The sequence below is a fragment of the Solenopsis invicta genome, chromosome 1 (assembly GCF_016802725.1).
Source record: "Solenopsis invicta isolate M01_SB chromosome 1, UNIL_Sinv_3.0, whole genome shotgun sequence".
NCBI classification, from domain to species: domain Eukaryota; kingdom Metazoa; phylum Arthropoda; class Insecta; order Hymenoptera; family Formicidae; genus Solenopsis; species Solenopsis invicta.
The window spans coordinates 1103350-1118382 of NC_052664.1; the positions used below are offsets into that span (position 1 = coordinate 1103350).

At 30.0% G+C, this 15033-nt stretch overlaps 1 protein-coding gene across 3 annotated transcripts in view; it reads left to right on the plus strand.

Moving 5' to 3' along the window:
• LOC105202925 (5-hydroxytryptamine receptor 1) overlaps nucleotides 1–15033 on the plus strand; it is a 492922-nt gene that overhangs the window by 107641 nt on the left and 370248 nt on the right. Inside the window, exon 2 of one of the 3 annotated variants that reach the window (XM_039452417.1) lies at nucleotides 5455–5494. The exons of 1 other annotated variant lie outside the window; for it this stretch is intronic. The gene's annotated coding sequence lies outside the window, so the exon portion shown is untranslated. Of the gene's footprint in view, nucleotides 1–4822; nucleotides 5495–15033 lie in introns of those variants that run through there. One more of the 3 variants, XM_039452415.1, reaches the window with a different exon arrangement.

Sequence of the window (15033 nt, forward strand, 5' to 3'; positions counted from 1 at the left end):
GTAAAAGCAAAAGAATTGCAAACATAACCATACAACGATGAACATGATTAATTTTATTATAATTACGTATTGTTAATTTATTATACATATTTTATTTTTACATTATTGGACAATATTAATTTTGAGTTTTATATATTTTGTTACTTCAATTTCGTTATCCATTTCGTAAAATTTAGTATAATTCAGTAGTAATCACAAAACATATATTAATGACATAACATATAATAATGACATAAATTTTATAATACAACAAAATGAGCAACTATCTTTTCCCAATTTTGTCCAGATTTGGAGGGTTGCGATGCGTTATCGTACGACAAATGTTGAATTGTGACCAACATTTTGTCTGACGTCGGATGATAACGGACGGCCAAGCGGTCAAATGGTTCGAAGCAAAATCCTGCTTTTTGATTGATTGCGGAGCGTCGTACGACGCACGTATCGTTTACGTGCGCTAAGCGAAATTTATACATGTACAACTGTTCAGGGACTAAACTTTTTTGTTAGGCTTTTAATTAGAATGGCACACAGGCATTGTTGTTCGTTAGAGTTTTCTGCACTACGGGACGGTCTCATTTCATACATACGAGCTACAGAACGTCAATAAATGACAAAAGTTAACCTCGATTGACAGAGGCACGACCTGAAAGTAATTTTTTAACTTTTTTTCAATTTTCTCGTCTCGCACTTTTTTGATGCGTACTTTCATTCTACAAGAGAATTTTTTAATCTGTCGAACCAATTCTAAGATTTAAAAAAACAGTAATGCATTGGTAATTTCCGTTCGTTTAGCATCCTCTTAAGATTATTCTTAAATAAATAAAAAGAGAAATATTTTTTTTGTTCTGCATTATTTAGTAAGTTAACAACATTAGAAATAAAAATAATGTAACAAAATAATCAAAATAATAGTCAACTTATATTAACATTAAACTTTGGCATACAATTTTAAAGAATCATTGAAGTAAAGTCGGTATATTCGTCGGTATATCTATCGAAAACTTAATTTATCAAGTATTACTTACTATTTTTAAGAAAAATAAGTTAAACCAATAAAAACTTCACATTATGTACTACTATAAAAAAATTTTAAACATCAAATATTTTTTTTTATAGTATTGAATTGAAAAAGAAAGTTAACAGAATTTTTACATTTTTGTCGTTTTAAAAAAATGGTGGGATTTATGACTCACGTATAAGATATACGGCGCATCGATAATTTACAAATAATGTTTAGGTACAAATATGATGTAAAATAAAGAGAACAAGAGAGTATTGTAGCTACTGTCGACAAAATGGCTACCCCTATTATTTTCGTTATTAGGTGACGATTCTAACAATTACTTATAAAGTTATTCGTTTAGTAGCACGTCGTTTTTTAATAATGCTAATATGTCAATACGTAATGACTGACAAATGTTATAAGGTATTTTTACTTTTAAGTATTTCCTTACTTTTTCAAGGTACACTTTTAATCTTTAATTAGTACATACACTTCCTCATTATTCTTAAACTTGAGTGTTATTATCACATGAAGGTATATACACTCGAGTTTTTTTTGTTATTTAACTTTTTATTTGGCCGTATACATTTTGAGTTATATAAAGTTAAAACAATAACATGGAATTTTGTTAATATGGTTTTTAAGCGAAATTTTTATATCAAAATATTTTTTCGATAAATCACAGTCGATTTATCCGCTCTTGTCATTCTAAAAAGCGGTGTTTAGAAACATTAGAGACATCACTTTTTGCTTGTTATTTAATGTTAAACAGGGATAAAATAATATTTTAAATAAAATTTCTAATGATATTTCTAAAGCTTCTGAACGCAGAAAAATTCTAAATCAGGAAAATTCTAAACAATGAAAAATTAAAAATATGTATATTTGTAACGTACTGTGTTTCTCTTAAACTAAACTGACTTTTTAAAATTATTTTTATGGATAGCCATATTACAACCACTTTTTTTCTTCCACCAATTATGCAGTGCATTAGATTTTTATAAATCACGTCTTAAATAATAAATATTGTATTACTTTGAGTCTAGAATCTAGAGTCAAACAACACTCTGACGAATGTAATCGTTCAAGTTTCAATAGCAAATATTAATTATAAACAAAGTTATACAATAAGATGAAAATGGGTGCCATATTACCCTCTTCTCCTATATAACTTACAAAATATGTTAATAAGGACGACAACTCAGATAACCAAACTAGATTCAACACATCGGGCAAATTAATGCATTGCATGTATTGTTGTGAATTTGCAGGCAATTTGCTGGCTACAGAATTTAACATAAAACTGAGTCAGTAACAGGAGAGCAAAAACACATCAGTTAATGAAATGTTAAGAGCAAACGTTTATTAATAGTAACATATCATGTTGACAGCAAACTGTCGGCTCGTCACGAGCTTGCATTCGTATATGTCATAATGACAGCAATATGTCAACAAAATGATGGCACGTATGATATCAAAAGTTTAATACAAGGAGTAGAATATTTGATGAATATTGTTAAAGATTCTAAATTGCAACTTATTATCGACAATTTGGTGATATAATATTTGATTCCGCCTTGTGTAAGACTCCAGGCGTACAAGTGAGCGCTGGAGCCACCGCTAGGCGGCTACGCCGCGGGGATCTTCTCGTGAGTCAAGTGTAGCCACAGGCGTTATATCTAGGTGCCACCGCAATCAACTTTTCGACTCATACCGAGATTTATACCTCATTGAGCCTTTAAGAGCTACATGTTGCCACATCAAGGCAAATACTCGTTCTTTTACTTTTAAAACATGTGTTTAGAACACTTACCACATAAAATTTTATATTTTTGAAGCAAGAATCCGTATTAAATCATGTTATTTTTTTTAATCGGTTTTAATTGCACATTTTCGGCAGGAATAGCATCTTGAAGACTATATTAATATTCTGGTGAAAGTATTTTACAAATATTGCAGCAAGATATATACAAATTTCTTGCAAGAATTTGATTGCAGAATCTTTCAGAAGAATTGAGTATAATGAGGAAGCAGATTGTCTTGTTGGCAAAATCTTTCAAGAATCTGCTGCAAGATTTACTGCAGTCTTGCAGAAAATTATTAGTAAGGTAGTAATTAAATTACCGACAACAAAGCTTCACGTGTATATCATGTATGATGATGACTTGCTGACATTTTGATATCAAACACATCAGTTGAATGTAATGCACGCATGATAACAATTTGATGGCAATTTGCTGAATTTAAATGAAGACTTTAATGACGTCAGAACAATAGATAGTTTGTAGAAACACCTTAGTTCTAGTTTGATGAAATTGAATGCGGAATAAGTGACAGCAAAATGTCATCTGATTACGGTCATTTGACTATCAAGGAAATATATATACAAAGTATTAATAATGTAATATTGAAGAAATTAACATGCGCAGACATCAATAAAATGCAGATATGTGGACATTGTGTTCTCAACATAGGAGAATGTGCTGCTTCTCTGTCACGCAACGTCTGCATTATAGCATAAATCCCGCTTGCTAAAAATGTATATCCTAAACATAGAGGTTATACAAGATAAACTTAAACAAATTAAACAAAGAATACAAGAGATGTGCACGTCTACCTTGCTTGTATTAGATTCTTTATTATTTCTCTACATTTACGTATCATGAAATAATCATTATGTCTTTTATATTTCCTACACTAACCATTTGATGTAGGTCGTAATACACGATCGCGCTACTTGCTACGGAGAAATATATTCAACTCACGATATTTTTGTTAATATTAACAATAAAGAATTGAAATCATACTCATCACAATACTAATATAGCATAAAGGCACATATCAAAGTGGATGTGAGCTAGCTACATTTACCATGCTATTTTTTCTAACTTTTGTCAGAGAGTAGTGGCATCTTTACGGATTTGGTAAATCGTTGATGACTCAACCGCTTCTTGCTTTGTGGAGTGATGACTGCTAACATTTTTTCAAGATTTTATTATCGAATACGCCGAGGACTCCAAAGTGAGTCGAAACGTTTGCATGTGTCATTTAATATGAATAAACGTTTATAATAATATTAATAATTGTGATTGCCCCAATAATTATGATTGCATACCCGCGTTGTAGTCTGAAGCCCTATTTTCTATTTTTTATTATTTAAGTTTTGAGTGTACAGATTTAATTACATATTGTTTATTAAAATGTTTTTAATGATTATATAATTACTAACAACTCACAATATTTCACATAATAATTTCTCTGTTTTATTTAACATATGAATGAAAGATGATTATCTTTTCCATTACATTCTATAGAGGAGAAGAGAGTAATATGGCACCCATTTTCATTTTATTGAATAATTTTGTTCATAATTAATATTTTCTATTGAAACTTGAACGATTACATTCTTCAAAGTGTTGTTTGACAGATGATAAACTCAAAGTAATAAAATATTTATTATACAGGACGTGATTTATAAAAATCTAATGCACTGCATAATCGGTGGAAGAAAAAAAGTGGTTGTAATATGGCTATCTATAAAAATAATTAAAAAAAAATAGTTTAGTTTAAAAGAAACACAGTACCTTGTTACAAAATTATATATTTTTAATTTTTTATTGTTTAGAATTTTCTTAATTTAGAATTTTCATGCGTTCAGGAGCTTTAGAAATACCATTAGAAATTTAATTAAAAATATCATTTTATCCCTGTTTAACATTAAACAACAAGCATAAAATGATGTTTCTAAACACCGCTCTTTAGAATGACAATCGATTTATCGAAGAAATATTTTGATATAAAAATTTTGTTTAAAAAACCATATTAACAAAATTCCATGTTATTGTTTCAACTTTGTATAATTCAAAATATATACGGCCGAATAAAAAGTTACATAACAAAAAACACTTAAGTGTCTGTACTTTCGTGTGATAATACACTCAAGTTTAAGAATAATGGGGAAGTGTATGTAATTAAAGATTAAAAGTGTAGAAGTGTTCAAAAGTAAAAATGTCTAATAAGAATTGTCAGTCATTATGTATTAGCATATTAGCATAACTAAAAAACGGGCTACTAAACGAATAATTTCATAAGCAATTGTTAGAATATGTTATCTATTAACGGAAATAATATGGGTAGCCATATTATCGACAGCCATAATACCCTCTTCTCCTCTACTAATACAAAACTGTTCAGATTCGATGGTCTGAAGCATCCGTATCTATAATAAATTTTCCTTTTTATGGAAACAATAGAATTAGTGAAAAAATTAGAAATTGTTTCAACTGCTTGAAACTTTTTAAAAGATTTTTGACATGCATTGTCGCACTCAAACTTAATTAAAAATTCGGTTAACCTAAATAGAGATGTAGCAATAAGGGAATATCTTTTAATGAACATATGATAATACGAGCGAAAACTCAAAAAGTTACGAATATATTTCATGTTTTCAGGAATTGGCCAATCTCTTACTGCAGCGATCTTTCCAGAGTGGTAATGCTCCTTTTTGAAATGATAAATTCTTAACTTCCGAAGAAAGTACACTTTTTAGGATTGCGTTTAAGATTTGCTGCTCTCAAACACAAAAAGTTTTCTTTGCATTGATTTATGTTTCTACAAAAAACTTATTAAAAAATTATAATCCATATAATATCGTTGAAATGAACCATGCACATCTTAAATAGCAATTGTTGAAAAAATTTTTCAAGCGTTTTAACCTGCATTGCAAAGGCCGAAAGACAACAATGAACCACGAAACGTTTTCTATCAAAATAGCAGTTTTCTTTATCCTCACGACAAACAAATTTATTTATCAGTAACTCCTAAAGTCAAAATGGAAAACCAAAAGTTTCTTGACAATAGTTAATGCAACAAGTTATCTATCCTACTGAAACTGGATAAGATCTTTAAGCGCAACATTGTTAAATTTTTTGTTTCTTTTTATTTTACACTTTTTTTTTATTCTACACAAAACCTAATAGAATCGTTATTTTTCCCAATCAAAAGCGCGGAGAAAATTCAGAGACTGCTTGGCTTCTCAATCACGTCTTATTGCCTCATTTCCTCAATAATTTCTCTAATGTTTTCTGTCCGTCTGCTCTGCTAAACAACTCCGCAATTCCCTGCAACAATCTCCTTTGAAAAAATATCTTGAAATTATAAAAATAGTTCAGCAAAAGTTTTTCTGAGATTTATCTAGATACTTAGAACTTCTAAGGAAAAGATTCTTCAGAAAGTTTGAAACATTCCTAAGACTAATTTAGACTAATTTACAAATCCTCCTTTTGAATCTCAAAACCTCTCGCCAATTTGAAATTTAAATAAAAAATTTTTTACACTTTTATTCTAGAAAGAAAATTGACCCTTAAAATGTAGTTATTTTCAATTTTGATAAACATTAAAAATTATGCTTGTGAAATATAAAATAAAAAAAATTATAGTCTCATACAGCTTTCCAATCGATCGAAATAACATTACAGTATTCCTATTTACTAACGAACTACAAACCATCATGTAAGATGCTTTGATAATTTTATTATGCGATTCGGAAGTTTACACGTCCAACCTTATCATGTAAATTTGAAGATGACTTTAAAACAAGGTCAAAATATATAGTTAGGAGACAATACAATTGTATTTTTAATATAGATCTTTATTATAAACATTTTTTAAAAATGAAAAAAAGTCGATCTCTTCTATTTACTATCAAATAATTAAAAATTGAAAGATATCGAGTCTTTAAATTTTTGATTAAACTGCAAAAAGTTAAATGACTGCACAATATACAATTTCAATTTTATCGCTTATTTTTAAAAAGTGCGTCTTACTTCTTGGTACACATCGATTATTGAGAATGCACCCGTTAAAAATTTTTTCATATATAATTATATACAATTATATATAATTGTACATAATTATGTATTATAATTAAATACGATTTTATATAATTTTATATGAAAATCATGCGTAATTATATATATTTTAATATATATGGAATATAATTTGAAATTGAAATATAATTATTTATAACTATATATAATTATATATGACAAATTTTTTACTGGACACTGTAATCTCACCAATTTAATTAAAATAGGTAACCTTAATGGCATACGCAGGCCTACAAGCTGCTTGTAGTAACGAGGACATTGCGAACGCTGTTGTAAGCGCGGAAGATGAAGTATGACCGCCTCCTACAACGTACACCCAGCGTCATTGATTCTGTCCCTCGGAACATTTTTCAAACTGAGAAGTTACCATTTTCTACATACTCGCAGTTTATGATTAATGCAACGATTGAAGCTTATTGGTCGTTACATTAATCATAAACTAGAGTTATGTAGGAAGATAGTGACTTCTCAGTTTGGAATATTTTTCGAGGGACAGAACCAATAATGCTGAGTGTACTTTACAACTGTAACGGCGGCCTACAACTGCGTTTTACAACCACACACTAAGAAAACTATAGACCGAGCATAAACGTGCGGGGATAGTGACAAAGATAAGGGAAAAGTAACGAACAAACTCGGATATTTCCGACATGGTTCGGATGTGTTCAGCATTACCGACATGGGTGGATGCTTTCCAGTGTTATACGTAAATGAGCCGAATATTTCCGAGTCTAACCAAAGTTTGTCGAATTCGTCCTATGCTTCCTCTTACGTCGATTATCATACCCTTTCTTATCTAAAATAGCAGTTTGCGCTTGGTCTCTGGTGTACTAAGTCTATACTTACAACCCCTTTACAACCACGTTTATGCAATTATAGAATAAGTTTGAGAAAGTATTTCCTTTTCTAGCGATAGTAACGCCATCAAGGGTTTGCGCAATTACTAAAACTGAAACCTCAGTTTATATCAGAGAGGAGACTGCGAGCGGCTATCTCGGTATTTTACCAAAAAAACCTTCCGTACACTACCGCCAGTACATCTATTTGTGAAATTAGTACTTCATAACACATTTATTTTACAATACTGTCGATAAAAATGGTTCAAGTGTATGTTAAAATCATGTAGTGGGAATACCCCCACTTTATGATTTTAGCACAGGCTTGAATCATTTTGACGGCGTTAAATGAATGTGCTACACAGTAGCAATTTCAAAAATAAATGTACTGGCGGTAGTGTATGGGAGATTTCATCGGTTACAGGTAAAATGCCAGAATAGCCGCTCTCAGGCTGCGTTCCGAATTACGCATAAAACGCGTAGAGTGCAATTCCTATGCGCAACGCTTTAAAACCGTTCCGTTTTTTTAATGCGCGCATAAAACGCATGAAGCGCTTGAGAATTTCGAAACGGTTTCCTGTGGGATATATGCGTTGAATGAACTTCCTATAAGAACACAACATTATTTAATATCAAATAATGTTCCTGAAATATTATTTAATACTAATAAATAGTGGTTTCATGTCACTCCTGATAATATTATATAAATATTGTAAAAATATATTATATTAAAAGTAAATAACGTTATTTATTTCAATATTTTAAATTATCGGAAATATTATGTTGTTTTTAAATGTAATAATTGTAAATTTTATGAATATTTAACGCATAATAATTTACATTAATTTTTGAAAATAGTATCCGTAGAATATTTTTATAATATTCCACGGATATTGAAATATGATATAAAATTATTTTAATTTATAACAATATTTGTATAATATTTATATAATTCTAGGAATATTGTAACGCTTATAGGATTGAAATATGGATTTTATATAAATTTACAAAATTTTTATAAAATTTTAATAAAAGTCTTATTTAAAACATATTAATCTTTTTTGCGGATTTCCTTAAAATTAGTAACTGCTTTGTTTTTCTCTTCGATAAAAATAGTAAATTTAAATAATTCTTGATCCATTATTATATGTCTAAATTTGTCGATTCTCTTGTTAATTTTGTGTTTAATATATAATCGGTGCAGTCTACGCGTGTTCCAAATTATGCAAGAAACGCATAGACCGCATGAACGCATCAAACGCATGAACTGCCTCAAGTCAAAGGAGAAGCAGTCTATGTGCTAGGAGGAGTGCTAAGAATTCAGTATGGTTAGTACACTCTAGGGAATTCACAGCGCTCTCGAAGCGCTTCCAAAGCGCGCAATAGCTAATTCGGAACAACTTTCTATGTACTCTACGCGCTTTAAGCGTAATTCGGAACGCATCCTATGTGTGTAATCGTTGAAAAAAAAATTTTTGAAATTGGATATTGCTGTTAAGATTTATTAAGATGAGTTTTAAAACTTTGATTATTATGAAATAAACAAATATTTGATAATAAATTCTGCATACAGTGATAGAGTAAAGTTGTATTAATAGAAAAATACGGGATATGATGATGATTTGCTTAATTATAAATAATAGATTTATTGATCGTGAAACCAAAGCATGGAATTCGTAATATGAGACACTCAAAAATCCCTATTTATTATTGCATATTCTGATTTGGAGAGCTTTCCAAAATGTTGTAACAAAGTTTTTCATTCAGGACTTCTGAATTATAAGACTTGAAGATTATGGCTTTCAGCATTAGCACTGAGACTTTAAAATATTTCGAAGACAATAGATTTTGAAGAAAAATGTTACTTACAAATGTTTTTGAGTATTGAAAGAGCTATTTAATTGATCGATTAGATTTTGAGTCTCGAGCCTAATTTGAACGGGTCCAAGTCGATAAGAGTCCATCTCATATATAATAAAAAAACTTTTATGTCTCATCCCATACAGCATAAAGTCTAAAATCGTAAGACGTCTTTAAAATACCTTTCCAAAGGTAGCCTTAAAGATATTTTTTAGACATTTTAAAGACCCGATTTTAGACTTTGTGCTGTATGGGATATAAGAAACCCCTTTTTTGAATCGGTAAATTTTGATAAAAAATTTCATATACAACAAAGTATAACTATTATCAATTGCTAACTTTTATTGATGAAACTTAAATATATTTACTATAATTTGGTTATAAAGATAGGAGTTAATAGTATAAATTAAATCAATTACAAGTTTTAAAAAAAGATCTTGTAATAGGCGACTTTACTCTGCCTGTTATCACAGTTCAACAAAATGACTTTTCACGCAGAACAAGGTAAATCATTTTCTGTATCTTTTTTTGGATGCTGAACACAAATCCGGTTTTCAAATTGCTCCATCGTCATAATTTCCAATTTAGAATTTATAATTTACAATTAAAAGTATAAAAAGAAAAAGAATAAAAAGAAATTTACAATTGAGAGTATAAAAGTGGGATCTTTTTGCATATATTTTGTCATGTTATAATTACAATACATTTTAGAGAAGTTATATTGAAATCAAAATTATGTATAATAAAGTAAAATTGAGTATTATTCAGACTTTTAATCCTTAAAAAGTTTTTTATGCTAATTATGATGTACCCAATTGCAGAAATAGGATGAGTAACAGGTCACGTTATTTACGGATACATTTATAAACTTCTATCTAACGAAATGTACAGAGTCGCGTAATTGATTGCATAATCATACACTTAAAGAAGACAGACAGATAGAGACTAACATAACGACAAACGTTATGTGATGTATAAATTTGTATATAACCCAAGTAATAGCATTATGTATATGATCTATCATCGATCTATTCCAACATGATGCATGATATTCATAATTAAATAAGATAACTGTACCCTATGTGGTCTGCCCAAGTTTTTGTTATTTTTTTCTAATGTTTTGATAACAAGGAAAACCATAAAAGTGATACCCGTGTTTTACGATGTAAATGTTTAGTAATTCTTGAAATAAAAAAATATATATAAGTGTTGCAGCGTTTATCAAAACATGTGGCTTTGTTTTCGAGTTATAAATTTTTAAAAATTTGAAAAATTGGATGATCGCTCAGGCGAATCGAGTTTGCATTTGCAGTTCGGCATTTTTTTTCATTTATACGTTTTGTAATTTTTTATTCTATTCAAATGCTGCAATACTTATATTTTTTATAATAATATAACAAATATTAAAACTGTCTATATTACAATACACTTACAAACTTTCGAAAATTAAAATAACCTTATAAAATCACAAACCTTTCAAATCTTCAGTGATCCTACGTCATAATCTGTTTACAAATAATTTTGTATCGTACTTTTTTATTTATTGATTTTTTATGTGGAGCAGTGGATTCGATGATATATGTCGTAAAAACACGGAGAACATAGATTTGCACATCAAATAAATAATATCATACTCATAGCTTTTATCAAACGTTTTCAAAAACATAATTGAATATGCATGGTATGCGTAGAAATTAATTTTGAAAAAACCGGTTTTTTTTCAAATATAAAACAAATATGTTTTCTGCAAGAAATCAGAAATAAAAAAATGTACATGCGGTATGACGTTATTTACTTTATTTGATGTGCAAATAGTTGTAAATTTTTATGTTTTCTGTGTTTTTACGACATGTATCATCTCAGCAATTATTCCACACAAAAAATCAATAAATATAAAAATATAGAATTATTTATAGATTTTAATGTTGAATTACTGTAGAATCGGAAGGTTTGTGATTTTATAAGGTTATTTTAATTTTCAAAGGTTTGTAGATAGACATATATTGTAATAAAGCAATTATAATACTGCTATCATTGTATTATAGTATTTAAATGGAATAAAAAGAATTACAAAACAAATTAAAGAAAAAAAAATTACCGAACTGCAAATGCAAACTCGATTCACCGGATAGTCTAATTTTTGAAATTTTTAAAAATTCAACCATGACATATTGACATATTGACATGTTTATTAACATATTAGCACATAAGTGTACACAGAACTATTTTTGTCAACAATCTGTTAAATAAATTATTGACTTATTTTAAGCTTTTCCCCTTAAAACCATGGCTTATGAATCAGAATTTGGTAGGTGGACTAAATTTTATGATCCGAAATAATGAAAGTACTGAAAAAACATTACGATCGATATGCAGGGTGCATATCGAAAGATAAAATTTGCCTATACCTGCCTATACTTTCATGGGTTGATAGAGCAAATGAAATTGAGAAGAAAAGTCCTTTACCATTTTTCATTATTCGCAATAGTTACCGAAATAAAAATTATTAAAGCTAGTGGCAGTCATGGGTGGTGACGCGGTAAGGAGAGAGAAGCAGCCATTGTCTACCGGCTAGCGCGCTGACGCTCGGCTACCACACACGCGAAGCCGCGCACGTACGTATCTCGAACTTTAATAATTTTTATTTCGGTAACTATTGCGAATAATGAAAAATGGTAAAGGACTTTTCTTCTCAGTTTCACTTGCTCTATCAATCCATGAAGGTATAGACAGATTTTCTGGGTCACCCTATATGTGTACTCATTACTGATCTAGGCCATAATGGTACTACCTTACAAAGAGTTCTTTTTCTTTGACTATAAACAAGACAAAAATATCAATTAAATACAGCGTTATAAAGTATAAATATAGAGCTACAATAATATAAGTTGCGGAGATTAGTTATCATTACTTGATAGTTAAAAAAAGCAGTAATTGTCCTACCAAATAATAAATCATGAGAAATATAATTTAAAAAATTCTACTTTTAACTTCACTATCAACAACAGAATACACAAACTGAGCAGTCAACTATTGCAAACAAGTCACGTTGTCGACATACTAAAGTTATTTGCTCAATTCATCATGTAACTACTTAGAAACAGTAAGTAGGCCATATTGGGTACTAAACCACAGTTATCTTACGTGGAGTATATTGTGGAAAGAGTGATGCAAAGTTTCTATAGGAAGTTAGCCCCCTTATTTTTGCCCTCGAAAATGAACCCAATCTTTTGATAAATCGATAGTTTTTCACACTGATTCCAAAAATGTAAGTCTCTATAAAGTTCGCATATATCACTATATTTCTCAACATAGACATTATAAATATGGACTAATAATTGCTATAGAGTTTGCAATAAAACAGTGTCCGAGAGAAGTTAGAGAAAGAAACGTACTTTTAATAGCTTTTTTTTCTTCAAGTATCTGGAAATATACAGAGTGTTGAAAAAAAGGGTCACATATTTTCATAGCATAGTATCCATCAAGGCAGGAAGAAAAGGTTTAATTAACATGGGTCCCAAAATTTATATCTTCAAAGGTATCCCCATTGTATCCCAATTTCCCCTACTCCTTTGTTCATTACATTCTAAAGATGACATGACACTAATAAGAAAATGACAAAGATCTCAAATAACAAAATAGCTTGTATCTTTAAAGATATTAATCTTAGGACCCATGTTAATTAGATCTTTTTTTCTTGTTTTGATCAATACTACCTGTTATCAAAATGTGACCCTTTTTTCAACACCCTGTGTATTACGCATGTTAATGAAAATGTATGTATCAAAATATATTAATCTATATATGTGAAACATATTTCCGGATACTTGTAGAAACAGAAGTATATACACGATCTTGCTTGTATTGCCAGTCTATACTTATAAAATGTATGCTTCTCAATATAACCTAACAGACCTTTAAGAGAATGTTAAAGTAACGGAAAAACTTCCTCGACGTCGGTACTGCAGATTATTTTTCAAGGGAGATCAGGTTATCGCTCTTTGTCTAATGCATACATCTTTATTCTTCAATTATTTTGCTATCTGCGAAAAGACCTATTAATTATTATTGGACACTATTACAGCTCTGTTTATGACAGATCAGCTTTGCTAAGCGAATTATGCATGCGACAAAAGCACATTAGAATATCTTTTTTGTTGGGCATTCAATCGTAATTTCACACGGTCAGTGTTATTCGTGCGTATTTTCTGAAGGGTGCCCTACTCTCATTTTGTACGTACAAGCTACACAACTTCTGTATTAAGATAAAGTTAGTCTCAGGTAACGGCTATACAAATAAATTTTTAATGATTTATTAACTTTTTGTTCGATTTTCTTGTAAAATTTATTTAAAGACTTCTTCTTTTTATGCTTATCTTAATTATATAAAAAGTTTTTGTGATTTTGTAACGTCAATTCGAAGATATTTAGATGCTGTAAATGTCGGTAATTCGCGATACTTTAGTCTCCTCTTAACTATCTATACACATTGCCACTCACATTCACCTCCACCTCCCTGTCTTTCCATCTTCCTCCTACACAAAATATCACAATACACCCCGTCATATTGCATATGTTTACATACACCCGCAAGTACCTTCCATATCATTATTTGTCTCTATCCTTTCCATCATCCTCCTACCTGTTATAAAGTTCTCAATATACAGCTATTTTACAACGTAACCCAACAGGTTTTTATCTATCCACACACATTGTCACTCACTTTTACCTTCATCTCTTACTTTCTCACTTTTTATTTACACAAAACAGTTTGGCAACAATTGGTCGAAAACAATTGTTCGAAAACAATTTGTCGAAAATTAATTCATCGAACGGACAATTGATCGAAAGACAATTCGTCAAAAGACAATTGGTTGAAAGAAAATTGGTCAAAAGGACAATTGGTCGAAGGGACAATTGGTCGAAAGGACAATTAGTCGAAGATACAATCTGAAAAACATAAATTGAGAAACCCATGTGGTACAGAGAACGCGTGAGCGGGGGAGGGGCTTTGCCCCTTCCCCTCCCGTATTTTTTTTAACCTAACCCAACTCTATTTTAGTTGTAATTTGGCCAAGGATATCCAATTGACGTTGCGATATTAGATTTAAAATTATGGCCAAATTATGATAATTAGTTCTAGATAATTATCAATTTTGGCAGATTGTATTTTCGACCAATTTTCCTGTCGACCAATTGTCCCTTCGATCAATTGTTTTTTCGACCAATTTTCTCTTGACTAATTGTCTTTTCGACTAATTTTCTTTCGACAAATTGTCTTTCGATCAATTGTTTGTTTGATGAATTAATTTTTGACGAATTGTTTTTGATCAATTGACCGGATACCACACAAAACACTACAATACACCCTGACATATTTCAATACAACCCAACAGATTCTAATTATATCTACACATTTTTATTTTCATTTTTATCTCCCACTTTC